At 41.8% G+C, this 12,410-nt stretch overlaps 1 long non-coding RNA gene across 1 annotated transcript in view; it reads left to right on the top strand.

Annotated features, from left to right (window-relative positions):
- Positions 1 to 736: 736 nt before the first annotated feature.
- The window catches only part of LOC129348006 (uncharacterized), a 44,521-nt gene continuing 32,847 nt past the window's right edge, over positions 737 to 12,410 (top strand). Inside the window, exon 1 of the long non-coding RNA XR_008600408.1 lies at positions 737 to 876. This is a non-coding gene — a long non-coding RNA (uncharacterized LOC129348006). The remainder of the gene's footprint in view (positions 877 to 12,410) is intronic.

Below are 12,410 nucleotides of genomic sequence, written 5' to 3' on the forward strand. Positions count from 1 at the left end.
AGAACCTTTCACAGGTTAGAAGTCAGGACTCCTCTCCCATAAACCACAGGCAGAACAAAACCACTTATGTCCAGAAGCGTGATGTGTTATTATCCACTAGAAATATATTTCCACAGCTGTTTCTCTATTTGTAATATGACTGTGAAACTAATGAGAACAGAATGTCTCTGAAATTATATTTGCTCAACAGGGTTTGCAGAACAGGGAGCCGATATGAGCTAGGATGAGAACATCAAGTGTGGTTATTAGTTGAACTGTGTTTACTGGAGGAGCGGGTTGGAGATGATTTTGAATCTGTACTGGGCTGTTTTGTCTAACATGGCTGTCTTTTGTGGGATGACAATACCAACTTGAGTCAGTCTGAATTAACCATAGCAACATACCACTACTGTATGTTGGATATGGATTTAGCTAGTTTATTTAGCTTTTATCGCTTTCACAAAGTCTTACCATCTGGCTAAGTCATTAACAATGAACTCCTCCTGTCTTAGAATACCCAAAAGAAGCTATCTTCTCCCCGTCACTGAGGGAAGAATGTGCATGGCAGTCTTGCGGCCGGGCTCTCCTGTGAAGGGGAATTAATCTGCTCCAAACAACCTTTTATTTTCTCTACACAACTACTTGTCAGCCTCCACTAAAAGCAATTTGTTTTTGGCTCGCTTCTTCAGGCTCATGTAGCAGGACAGAGAGAGCAGTGTGGCATGTTGTTTCAAAAAGGAGAAGAGGGGGGGAAAAACAGTGCTTTAATCTGATTAGACCTGGCTAAAATCCCAAACCGGGGCTGAAGTGCAGTGCTTGTGGTTTCTGAACAGCTTACGCTAAGTCTGTACCATGGAAATAATCTACTCTTAAAACCCAGGGAACAAATCAACTATGGTAAGGACATAAGTCGCTGTCATTACGGAGTCATTAGGAAAAACATTTCCATACAGCGTGCAGGCCAGTAGTGCTGGCAGAAGGGGGCAGTGTGTGTGTGTGTGTGTGTGTGTGTGTGTGTGTGTGTGTGTGTGTATGTGTGCACTTCTGTGATCATATCGTCTACATTTAAGTGTGTTGGTTGCTGATTGAAATGCGCAGTTAAAGCATGGATGCCTGTTTATTCATATTCGTGTGAATCTCTACATCTGATAGAGGATTTGTGTGTCTGCATTTACTTTCTGTTTGTGTGCGTGTCTCTCTTCAGTGCACGTCTATATATGTGTGTGTATGCGTGTTTCTCTGCGCTGCTGTGGGATTGCAGGACGACTTCTCGGGTGTTGAATAATGAATCAAAGCATGGGAGAGGAGCAAAGTCACACTGCAGCAGCTTGTCTCTCTGTACTGCCTTCACTTTAGCTGAGCTAGATGACTGGAAGAGGCTTTCTCTAATAGGGCCAAGACCCTGCTATCACCTCCACAGCCAAACTGCAGTAAACCGCAAAATTCTCTTTGATATGAAGTTAAATACAAGCCGGATGACTGGGTGAAATTACAGAACCCCACTGAATATTTATTATTGAGGTATTAGCATTTACTGTAAAAGTACAATTTGTTAATTAGAGGTACATTCTGTGAAGGAAGAGACCATTCAGGAAGATCAATAGAAAACCCTCATAAACACGCACTCCAACAGATGGGTTTAGTCGTCAATAAAATGTGGAAAAGAAAACCAGTTGGTGATCAATATTTAGTCAGTATCGGAAAAACATGGAGCACTAAAGCAGAGGAAGCCTTCGGAAACCGAGGAGAGGATGAAATATAAGCTTTCACAGTCACCTTGTAGGCTCGGAGCAATAACACAAAGAAAGATCTTCTTAATGACACCATTAAACTGTTTTACCACAGCATACCATGTTGTCAGCCACAGTGTTTCATTGTCTCATTAATAGCCTCCCAACACAGTGCAGATTTCAATATCAGTTTGCTCTCATTATCTCTCTTCTCTGATACCGTTTCATTTTGCGCGGGCTAAATTAAATGTAAAAACCATAATGCAATTTTGCTGGAGGAGAACATGGCGGCTAATTGCATTAGTCTTGAACTGTCGGTGGAGTCTGCAGCGGCCAGGCCCCCATCACTCTCCCGCAATTAGCGCTGGCTACTCCCCTCAGCAGCAGGTGTTGTTTTACTCGTGCCAGCATTCCAGCTGATTGCCTAAGCCGAGCGCTGCGAGCTGCTCTCCATCCATCTAGGTTAGCGCGCCACCACAGTTCTGTGCAGATACTCAAAGAGCCGCAATTACATTACTGCGGAGCCCGCAGATACAGATGCTTGGCTCCGTGCACCACACTGTCACACTGGAAGCAGGAGAGGCTGCTGAGTTGCAGAAAGGACTGATATGATGCTGTCATGTTGCAAGCAGAAGAGACCAGTTAGCTTCAACCTTGGGCTTGAAGGTTGTGGTTTATCATTGTAAGAAGTCAGGAGGATGAGGAAGAGCGGGCTGTGAGTGGATGTTCGAGGCTCAGAGCTGCAGTAATGGCAGTGAATTCACACACATGCACACACACACACTCGCAGCACGAGGCTGGCAGCATTCCAACAGACTATGAGAGCAGTTGGGCTAACCAAATTATAAATTTACAAGGACTAAATTACATAGCTAGTGTACACACATACTGTCACATCAGAGACTCAGCCACAGGCGCACACACTCCCTCCATCTCTGACTGCTTCCTCACTCGGTCTAACACACACACACACACACACACACACACACACACACACACACACACACACCAGGGACACAGAGACAGCCGACATCAAACAACTGAACTTGAACTTTGGACAGGTAGAGTAGAGGAGGGTCTGTGCATGATATGAATAAAAAAAAATCTCTGGTCCAAAGAAAGCTCAAAGTCCCGTGCTTTTTGATGCCATTTATTCATTGGTGATTTTTCCTTCCATCCTCCTGTGTCAACATTTCCATGTATCTGAAATACAACAAACGGAAATCTGAAATTGAGATCTAGTGGCGTACGAGAAGTTAGAGAGCCACAAGAGGAGGATCAGAAATATCTTGTGACTTTTTGCAGGAAACGTGGATAACTTGTTTGAAGCTGTAATTGTTGTAACTGAACAGTTAACTGCAATGCAGTTGGATTCAGTTACTCGAGCCCGCATCCTTTCTGAAGTTTAATATATGGCAGGGAAAGCGAGACTCATACTTGAAGAGAAGGTTAACAGCAGCTCTGCTATAATTACATACAGTGAAGGTTTTTAGTTGCAGTATACAACAGAAGTGAGTATACCTCTGTGCTTTATCACTTAAGTATCAAATGATTCCAAAAATATGACCTTACAGTATTTGCATTACTTCTAAGTTGAACAGAAGAGTATAGCTGTGTGGAAAATTAAACAGTTTAGATTTATTATTAAAAACAGGCCTCACAGTAGGAAATCAGTGCAGCTAAAGTCACTAGTTGCACTGATTTCCTTTTTGAAATTTAAATCAAAGATTTGAATCTTAGTAGTGAAAGATTAAAATCCTCATTAATGAGATTCAAATCTTTTATTTAAATGCTCCGTATGGCCACATTTATTTTGAAGAGACTCAGTCCTCTGCATGGAGGATATCATTGTTGCACAAACTTCTGCAGAGATGTTTTGCCGTTCTCCTGAGACAATTTTTTCAGCTCCTTTTTGCTGGAGGGGTTGTGTTGTTCTGCTCCTCTCTTTAAAATACCCCAAAGGTGTTCGGTTGGATCCAAGTCAGGCGACACACTTGGCCTGGTCATAGTTTTTACTTTTTTCTCCTTTAGAAACTCTTGGCAGTGTGCTTTGGATCGTTATCATGCTGGAATATTCCTTTTCTGCCAAGCTTCTGGAGACTGAGAGTCATCTTGTCAGCAAGTATTTTGGTATATCCACAGGCAGTCCTGGTGCCATCAATAAATGTCAACTTCCCAACACCTTTAACACCTATGCAGCCCCGTATCATCACACTCCCATCTCCATGTGTCACTGTCAGGACTATGGATTCACTGTGGCAGTCCTGGTCTGGTTAACCCAAAATGTGCTGGACCCCATCTGATCCAATATTCTGATTCAATACCAAAACAATGCTCTGATATTGATCAAGCTTCTTTTCATTTCCTTTAGTGAAGCTTAATCTTGCTTAATCTTATTCTGAAATGCCATCCGTACAGGTTGACATTTTGCAGTGTCCTTCACACTTTCTGAGCTGTCATCAAAAATCAGATTTCCACTGATGACCCCTGTTCCAATTCTGAAGGACGTGCCCATTTGGTTTTTAGTGCTAGAATGTGCAAGTAGTGCACTTTTTGTTGCGTTAGTTAAGGAGCGTGGTACTATGGGTCCTTCTATACCTCCCATTTCCTAGTGCACCTGTGTTTTAACTGATGTTGATTACTGATCTTCCTGTATCCTTTCCACCTTTTAGAAATCTCACAATCCAATTTTTCAGTTCCTCCAGCAATTCTTTCAGGATGTCAAGCCATGATGTAGACATGAAAATGGACACATCCCATAGGTCAAAACTGATAAATTTCTGTCATTCACAGGTCATTTAATAACTGTTTATGCAGGTAGGCGAATTGGAAAGCTATACTCAATTTAGTTTCAGTGATCATAGCTTATTTAGATTGTGTGTCAGTCATCCCAGGTGTTCACTTTTGTTGCACTTACTCTCACCTTTGGGGCCTTCTATATTTAATAGTATCTTTCCAAATAATTTGTTTTTAATTGGTTCATAAGAAGAAATGTCCTACTTGTCACTCTAGAAATATGTGATGATAAAGATGATGAGGCCCTTTGGAATTTTTTTGTAAACATGCAAAAGTTGTGCTTACATTCAGTGTTACTCACTAGAACTTACTCTGTGTATCTTTGAGGTCTAAAACAGCTCTGGTGCACTTCTTTCATCTGGTATTATTGCCATTTGTTGATCATTGGAATACTGTGACACCAGTGACTGGACTCTGTATCGCTTCACTCAGTTGCGTATGCATGTGTAGTCTAGTGTATTAAATAAAATGCAGACCCGCTAGAAAAAGAGCCTCATTTCATTACTGAGGACAAAAACTTTAACCACTGATAATCTCACTGCAAAGCTAGCTGCATGAATCATGCATGACCAGACATTACTCGCTTTGACTGCGGTCTATTCCACAAAGTTTTATTTACTTCATGTGATAAGAGCAACAGTGGAAAAGACCATCAAGCCTCCTTACTGAATAGGAGACTATTCCGTGCAGTTGCTATGTTTACGCAGTTTATTTATGCTTTTATTGAGACTGGTGATCGTAGAAAGCAGTAGGGTTGCTATCTTTACTGGAAAAACACATTTATTATAGAAATAGACTCATGATATCTCTGTGGTCACTGCAGCTTCGACATGTAATTACCTTTTGTGAAGGCGCGCATCAGCTATAGCATAGTCTACAGCATATGGCAATGCTTTTGCTACTCCCATCTCCCTTACACACAACTATAAATCCAGCTAAAGGCCTCAATGGTAGTGCACAGTTTGTATTGTTGGCCACAGGGGCCAGTATGCTTTCACAAAGGTGCTTATCAGATGGTCAAACACCTTCAGAAATCCTTCCCAACCACAACTTTCCAAGGTCTTGAAAGTAAAGTAAATGCAGACACCCAAGGCGTACAAAGAAGTGTAGCACCACGAATGACAGACTGAAAATTTGCATCATCTACCAGTGTGACCATTTAGAGCAACTGTAAGCTTTCAGTGAGGTCAGACAGGAAATTGTATGAGCTAGTTCTTTGTGAACACCGCTTGCTTCTGCGTCATCCACTGTATACTTAGACACCGATCAACCACGACTTTAGAACCACTGGCCTGCTTTTGTGCAGATCTTCCTCATCCTATTAAATCAGGTCTGAGCTGAAGGAGTTCTAGGAGGCTCCCTTGGTTTTTGGCATCGGGATGTTGGCTGTGGAGCCTCTGCATCCTGTGGGTTACAGGGTGGGGCATCTGCTTGTATATCCAACAGATATGCAAGACTTGGAATGTGGGGAACTTGGAGGCAAGGTCAACATGTGGTACATAACAAAATGACATCCATAAATGCCAGGAGCCCAAATTTCCCAGTAGAATATTGCATTGTAACAATATAACCAATGCTATTGACTTCACTTTTGGATGGTTTTAATGTTGTGGTTTAATAGTGTGGTTTTCCCTCAGTTAAGATGTAACTTACTCAGTGTGTACAGTGTAGGTACATATATGGGACCACACACTGTCAAATGAAAATGAGCTCTACATGCTTTTGTGTTGATGATTTAATCTTTGTGTCTAGTCCTATTTGTAGATGTTTCTTCAAAATGTCTTCTCAAGACTTGAGATTCAAAAGAAACACACAATAAAAATCCAAATGGGATGCACAATTGTATTTTGGGGTGAGTTATTTCTGACCCTCTTCATTGCCATCTGGGGAAGGGTTAGTATTTTATTGATTGGCGTGTGTTCCTGCTGTGCCATTGCTCACCGCCTCAAGTATTAAAGAGACACTGCACTCTAGACATGACTCACTTCTTGAATTCCCCCACTCACATGGCCTCAATGCAGCTTCAATCCACCAGAGATATTACATAAGTTCGAGGCAACTTCACTTACTAAAGCTATTATAGGAGAAAATTAAATGAGCTGCATTTTTAATCGCTGTGAACTTCTTGTGGCCTCCATTCCAAACCCATGTTTTTATATTTCTGCTGTTTTTTTTTTTTTTTTTAGAGTAAAATGTTCCCTTAGATCTCTGATCACTGAATCCCTTTTAGCACATAGCAATAATGGGGAACCACCGTTAGCGACCAGCCACACGGTTCAAGAATGGCCCTGCCAGGCCTGCCGCCAATTACCCCACAGAACAAGAGCAGCAGAGTAAACATACAAGCCCTTAACACATTCATCCAAGTGTACACACACTCACATGCACACACTTTCTTTTCTCTTTGCCACTGTTTCTTTCTATGTAGTCTTAATAGTTAGTACAAAGAGCCAATTGACTCCCCTTACTCCTATTAAGTCTGCAGCTTATTTGCAAACATCACAGACTTTAGGTTGGATGCCCAAGAGCCAAAAACAGTTTGAAGCCCTGAGGATGAGGTCTTCGGACTGCAATTCAAATCTTCTAGTAGCATATGTATATGACAAACAGCAGTCATTGCAGCTTGCAGACCTGTTTTTTGTGTTTTTTTTTTTTTTTAATCTGAAAATGTTGCTAAAGTCAAAAATATTACATCAGAATCTAAATGTTATTACAAACTCTCTAAGCATTTCTAAATGTAAGCTGGAGATGTGCATCTTAAAACACTTTTGGTCAAAATAGTTGCATTTGAAACGTATTATGCAAACACAAGCATCAATGCAGACGGTTAAAAAGCTGCAATGGTCTCAGTCTGGACTTGCCCTGTTCATGTTTTTTGGTGTATTTTGATGATAATGTTGTGGTTGGTGGAGCAGCTCGAGCTCACATCCATGGAGACAATGCGCACCCGTCTCTCCCATGGTTAATTGCTGTTCATGTTACTCCAAGTGAAGCAACCCTCCCCTATATCAGCCCTCAGCCAATTTACATCTTATTATGTCTATCTGTGCTGAGACCTAGTATCTCAAATAGAGAGAAAATTACACTCCATTTCTGGGGGAAATAGTGACTCGTCCTAGTCAACCCAACACTGATGCACTCTGTCACCATGTCAGAGGTGCCTGTGAAGATATTGTGTGAATTCTGGCCATGCAGTGTGAGCATTGTTCCATATTCTCACTCCATTATTAAAACCTAATGTCACTGTTAACTGCACAAATAAAGTGATGGTTGGTAAAATAACTGAGTGAAGCAAAGGGAATTTAGTTCCTGCATTCAAAAACCTACACAGAGTAGAGCTAATGTCAATGTTTACATTTAAAACACTTGACTATATTTGATATGCACTTCATGGTTAAGCATACAATTTTTACATTAAGTTAATGTTCATAATTTTTTTCTGTTTTTCATTCTAACAAATTAAGCATATTATAATGTGTAATAGTGTTGTATGTGCTATTATCTCTAGGTCACATCTTCTGATTTTTATTATTTGCACATCTTGTAGTGATTTTATTTCAATCATGTTTGGAAAACTGCACAAATTACATTATTGTATGAATGTTAGATTAACGCATTGTCACAGTAAACATGATTATCCATCACACCGTGGTTCTCATACGTACAAACATTCGCCTCTTTCATTATTATCGTCTAATTAAACAGGAGTTTGGTAAAACATTTGAACACTTCAAGATATGTTCGATGTCTGTCTGTCTGATTAGTTAGATCGACTAAAGCATGGCGTTTAAGTCATGCTTTTGTGATGAAGTGCTGTATTAATAAACTTGACTGAGAGAGGAAAAGCCCCTCTGATAGGACAATTATTTTCGTTCCAAGCAGCCTGCATGTGGGAGGACAGCTCGGCTCCCTAGGTTTCTATTTACCAGCAGTGAGTGACAAAGCCTATCTTTTCGGGGAGCTAGAACTGTACCAGCGTTCACTATCGATCCGCTGCCCTGAGTGGCCTGTATAATAATGCATCATAATGAGCGATGAGCGATGTCCCAAAGTTGTTTCCGTTTTATTCTCAGTTTTAGTCACTCAACGAAGCATAATCCAATTTAACTTCATTTCCACTTAGATTCGAATATATGACTGATGGTGACATCCCAATCAGTGTTTTAATGCAGACACTATTCCAGATTGATGTCATTAAAACAAACAAGGTAGTTGAAGATGCTGTAATTGTTCTGACATCTTGATCACGTTATAAACATTAAAATTTAAGCACAAACATGAGATGAATAGTCAAATATAGGGCAGATATAAATGAAGATGAATGTGCAGTGTATTTATGGGTATCAATGCTACACCCATAAGTATTTTTTTACCTGTGTATTCCTCTTTAGTTTTGCGTCCATCTGTTCATATCTTAACCCAGACTAAATATTGTTCGTTTTTCTGTCAATGTATCATTTGCGTAAAAACCATTGCACCTTTATTGACTTTATAGGTGCCCATTAGCTTGCATGTATTCACTCTGTCTATCTTTCATCTACATGTTCACACACACAGGGGTGGTGAGATGGGATCCTCTGATTCAGCAAATCAAAGGCCTCTCCTCCTGTCCATATTATCGATGCTGCTAGAGGGCCGCGGAGGATGCCGGGGCACGAGGCAGGGTGGGGATGGGAAGAGCTGGCTGATCTGTAGGGGGCAGGGCAAGGCAGGCAGGCAGGCAGGCAGGCAGGCAGGCAGGCAGGGCTGGAGCTGCAGATTATTCTGGAAATTGCCAGCTGCAGTGTCTGCAATCAGGATCAAACCGGTTCCGGGTGGGGGAGGAGGAAGTCACTGTCGATTTTTGTCAAGCCAGCCTGTGCCTGTGTGTCTCCCGGCTGAGTGGGATGACATTCGTGAGGGCGACGGTGGAAATGTCCCACCACCTCATCCTCTCCTTAATAATTCATCCGCCTGCCTGGGCTCTCTGGCTGTGGCCGTGCCGCCTGCCTTTTAATGGAGCCGGTGATTACCAACACTGACATCTTAACATTCAAATAATACACAGACACCGGGCCGGAGCAAAATCAATAGCACATAGAGAGAGCATAATGAAGGGCACACACATCCAGCAGCCATCTTGCCTACTACAGGGTGTACCGAGCATGTAGATGCAAAAACACATGCAGCGCTCCTTTTGCTGTACACGCTGCCTCCCCCACACTATTCCCAACGATGCTATAAGACCTTCTTTTCCCTGCGTTTTCTTTCTTCCTCCCTCTTTCTCATCCTCTCCTCCTCCCTACATCGCTTATCCTCCCTTTTTTGCACTCCTCTCCTTGTTTCTTCCTCTCCCTCTCGCTCCTGCTCTCTGAGGATTGCAGGGCTCCTGAGGCGAGCAGAAGAGCCTTGGGACAGACCCTGATTAAAACTGCCTGTTAATGACAAAGGCCCCGACGCTGCAGCTCACGCTCTAATCCTAATCTGTATGTATCCATGGGAGCACATATTTCTTCCCCTTGCTTAGCCCCTATGACACCAGACAAACAGAAACACAGAGGCAGCCATTTTGGAACAGCTGTATGGAGCTTCGTGTAATGGAGGAGTTCTGCTCAGGACGCCATCGGGGACGAAACCTCTGCACCAAATCCACTTGCACTGGACCATTACATGCAGTCCTCCTCTCTCCAGGTGTACACATGCCACTGCATAGGGGGGAAGTAAAGGGGCGTGCCGGTGCAAGGTGCATGATGAAGTTTTTACCTGAAAACAAAATTTAAGCTCTTTTAGCGCATGAGCTGCCATTTCATTTGCGCTGATTTCAAACGTCCCACAGGGGAACCTTGAGATCACAGCAGAAGCAACTCATTCACCTGAAAGCGAGTCTGATGGGATAACAATACAGGGGGAAGGTGAGCAGTTTATTTTAGCAGTAAGGGGGTGAGGGGGGTGTCTGCATGTCTCCAGCGATGCGGGGTTGATTTCTTTCGGCAGGCCTGCGAATGCCCCGAGGCGAGAGGGATAAGGGCCGTAGAGGAGAGGGGAAGAGAAAGAATCTGGCCTGGAGAGACTTTGCAACATGAGTGCACTGGAGCCATTAAAAATAGGGATGAGTGTAACAGTGTATATTTAGCTGCAGAGAAAGCCGGCTACGCTGCGTTGCGCTGCACTGGTTGTTCGTATCTTTTGGTCACTGCAGGAGCTCAGATCAAAGCAGAAAAAAAACGGTGAAAGATGAAAAATAGCAAAGAAGCAAACTGAGGTGTTTATCATTTGTTGTTGCCGCCGCTGGTGTGTAAAAGAAGGACGCCACATCTGTGCAGCATCCACTTCCAGTTTGATAAGAAACAATGGAGGTTTCAGATGAACGGGGGGGTCTGCTCAGTGCTGAGCTTTATGGATGCTGGGAAAAGATCTTGGGTGTGGGAAAGACGGGAGAGGATAATGAATTTCAGCAAATCACAGAGAAGCATGTGAACAAATCTCAGCATCGCTCTGTTTTTCTCTCTCCATCCTGTCCTCCTGTTTGACTCCTTAATTTTCTCTCCCCTCTCCTCTTTTGTCTTTATCTTGAGCTGCTTAACTCCCTTTGATAAAGCAGATTTTACATGAGTTTTTCTGTTGACATCTGCATACATTTCAGCTGTCCGCTGTGCCCATCTTTAATTCTATAAACTGCGTGAGCATTTTTTTCCTTCTGAAGCATTATCATTGCAGAGCTGCACTATTTATCCGAATGTTTTTATCCTGATTTCAAAAAACTCTAAATCTGTTCTTGAAAATGGAAAATGTCACATGGTAAGACTTCTTTCATTCTCTCTTGAATTATTGACTTTACTGCGTCACTTTTCAATCAGAGCATATAGCTAAATAGATTTTTTCTGTCATTTGGCTGCTGAGGTTGGGAGACCCAGAAAATATTTAAAATATGATGAAATATGAAGAGTATTTGTGAAAGAAATTTTGGGATCATTTAGGGAATTATGCATATTCACTTTTGCGCCAAGAGTTGGATAAGAAGATTGATATAGCTGTCGTATCGTCCAATCTCTTAGCTGAAAATAAGTGAAGCTAAGCATTTGGACAGGAAGCTCCAAGCAATGAGAAACAGCCACCCCGTCCACAAAAAAGAAAAAGATCATCACCTCTTAAAGCTCCCTTACCTCACCTCTTAATGTTACATCTTATTTGTTTAATTCTCTGAATCCCAACCAGCTTCTGGGAGCTCCTGCTCCTGTCTTAGTTTTTACTCACTGTGGGCTCATTTTTCATTTTAAAGTCCTGCACCTTTATGGAAACAGCACAACCATGACCAGAAGTACAGAGAACTCAACATTATCTACAGTGCAGAATAGCAAAGTTAAAATGTGATAATCATGGAAAAGAAAAAAACTAAATTGAATTTCTTTGATCATTTGTTTTACAAAAATGGGGGGAAAAATAAATCAGCATCTATAAATTTTGTGCCCACAGTTGTTGCCAGTACTGGAGCAAAAAACGTCAGCTCAAAATGGTCCAGATACTTTACTACTTATATTTTTTAGTTGTTCCCATACTTGTCTCCTCTGTGCTTCGGGTAAACACAGCCTGCAGTTCAGCCAAGCAGTCGCTGAAGTTTTGTCATGTCATTGTTAGTCGCAGTTGAATCACTCATGGTTTCTCAGTAGCCCTGATGAGAATGAAGTTTTTAGTTTTTGGACAGAATCTGATTACTGCGAACAGTTTTTGACAGATTGATTTTTAAATGAGACACATAGAGCAAAGTGATTTTGGTGAAATATTGCAATTTTAAGTTTAAAATAGGCTATTCTTCCTGGTTGAACTACAGATCACACATGATTAGTTTAGTGACTATGGTAAAATAAAAATCTGACGATTTCTTCTGTGTTTACATCTTTGGGCCCTAATAAATGGTGTATTTTGACC

This window comes from Amphiprion ocellaris, chromosome 22 (genome assembly GCF_022539595.1).
Source record: "Amphiprion ocellaris isolate individual 3 ecotype Okinawa chromosome 22, ASM2253959v1, whole genome shotgun sequence".
In the NCBI taxonomy this organism is placed as follows: domain Eukaryota; kingdom Metazoa; phylum Chordata; class Actinopteri; family Pomacentridae; genus Amphiprion; species Amphiprion ocellaris.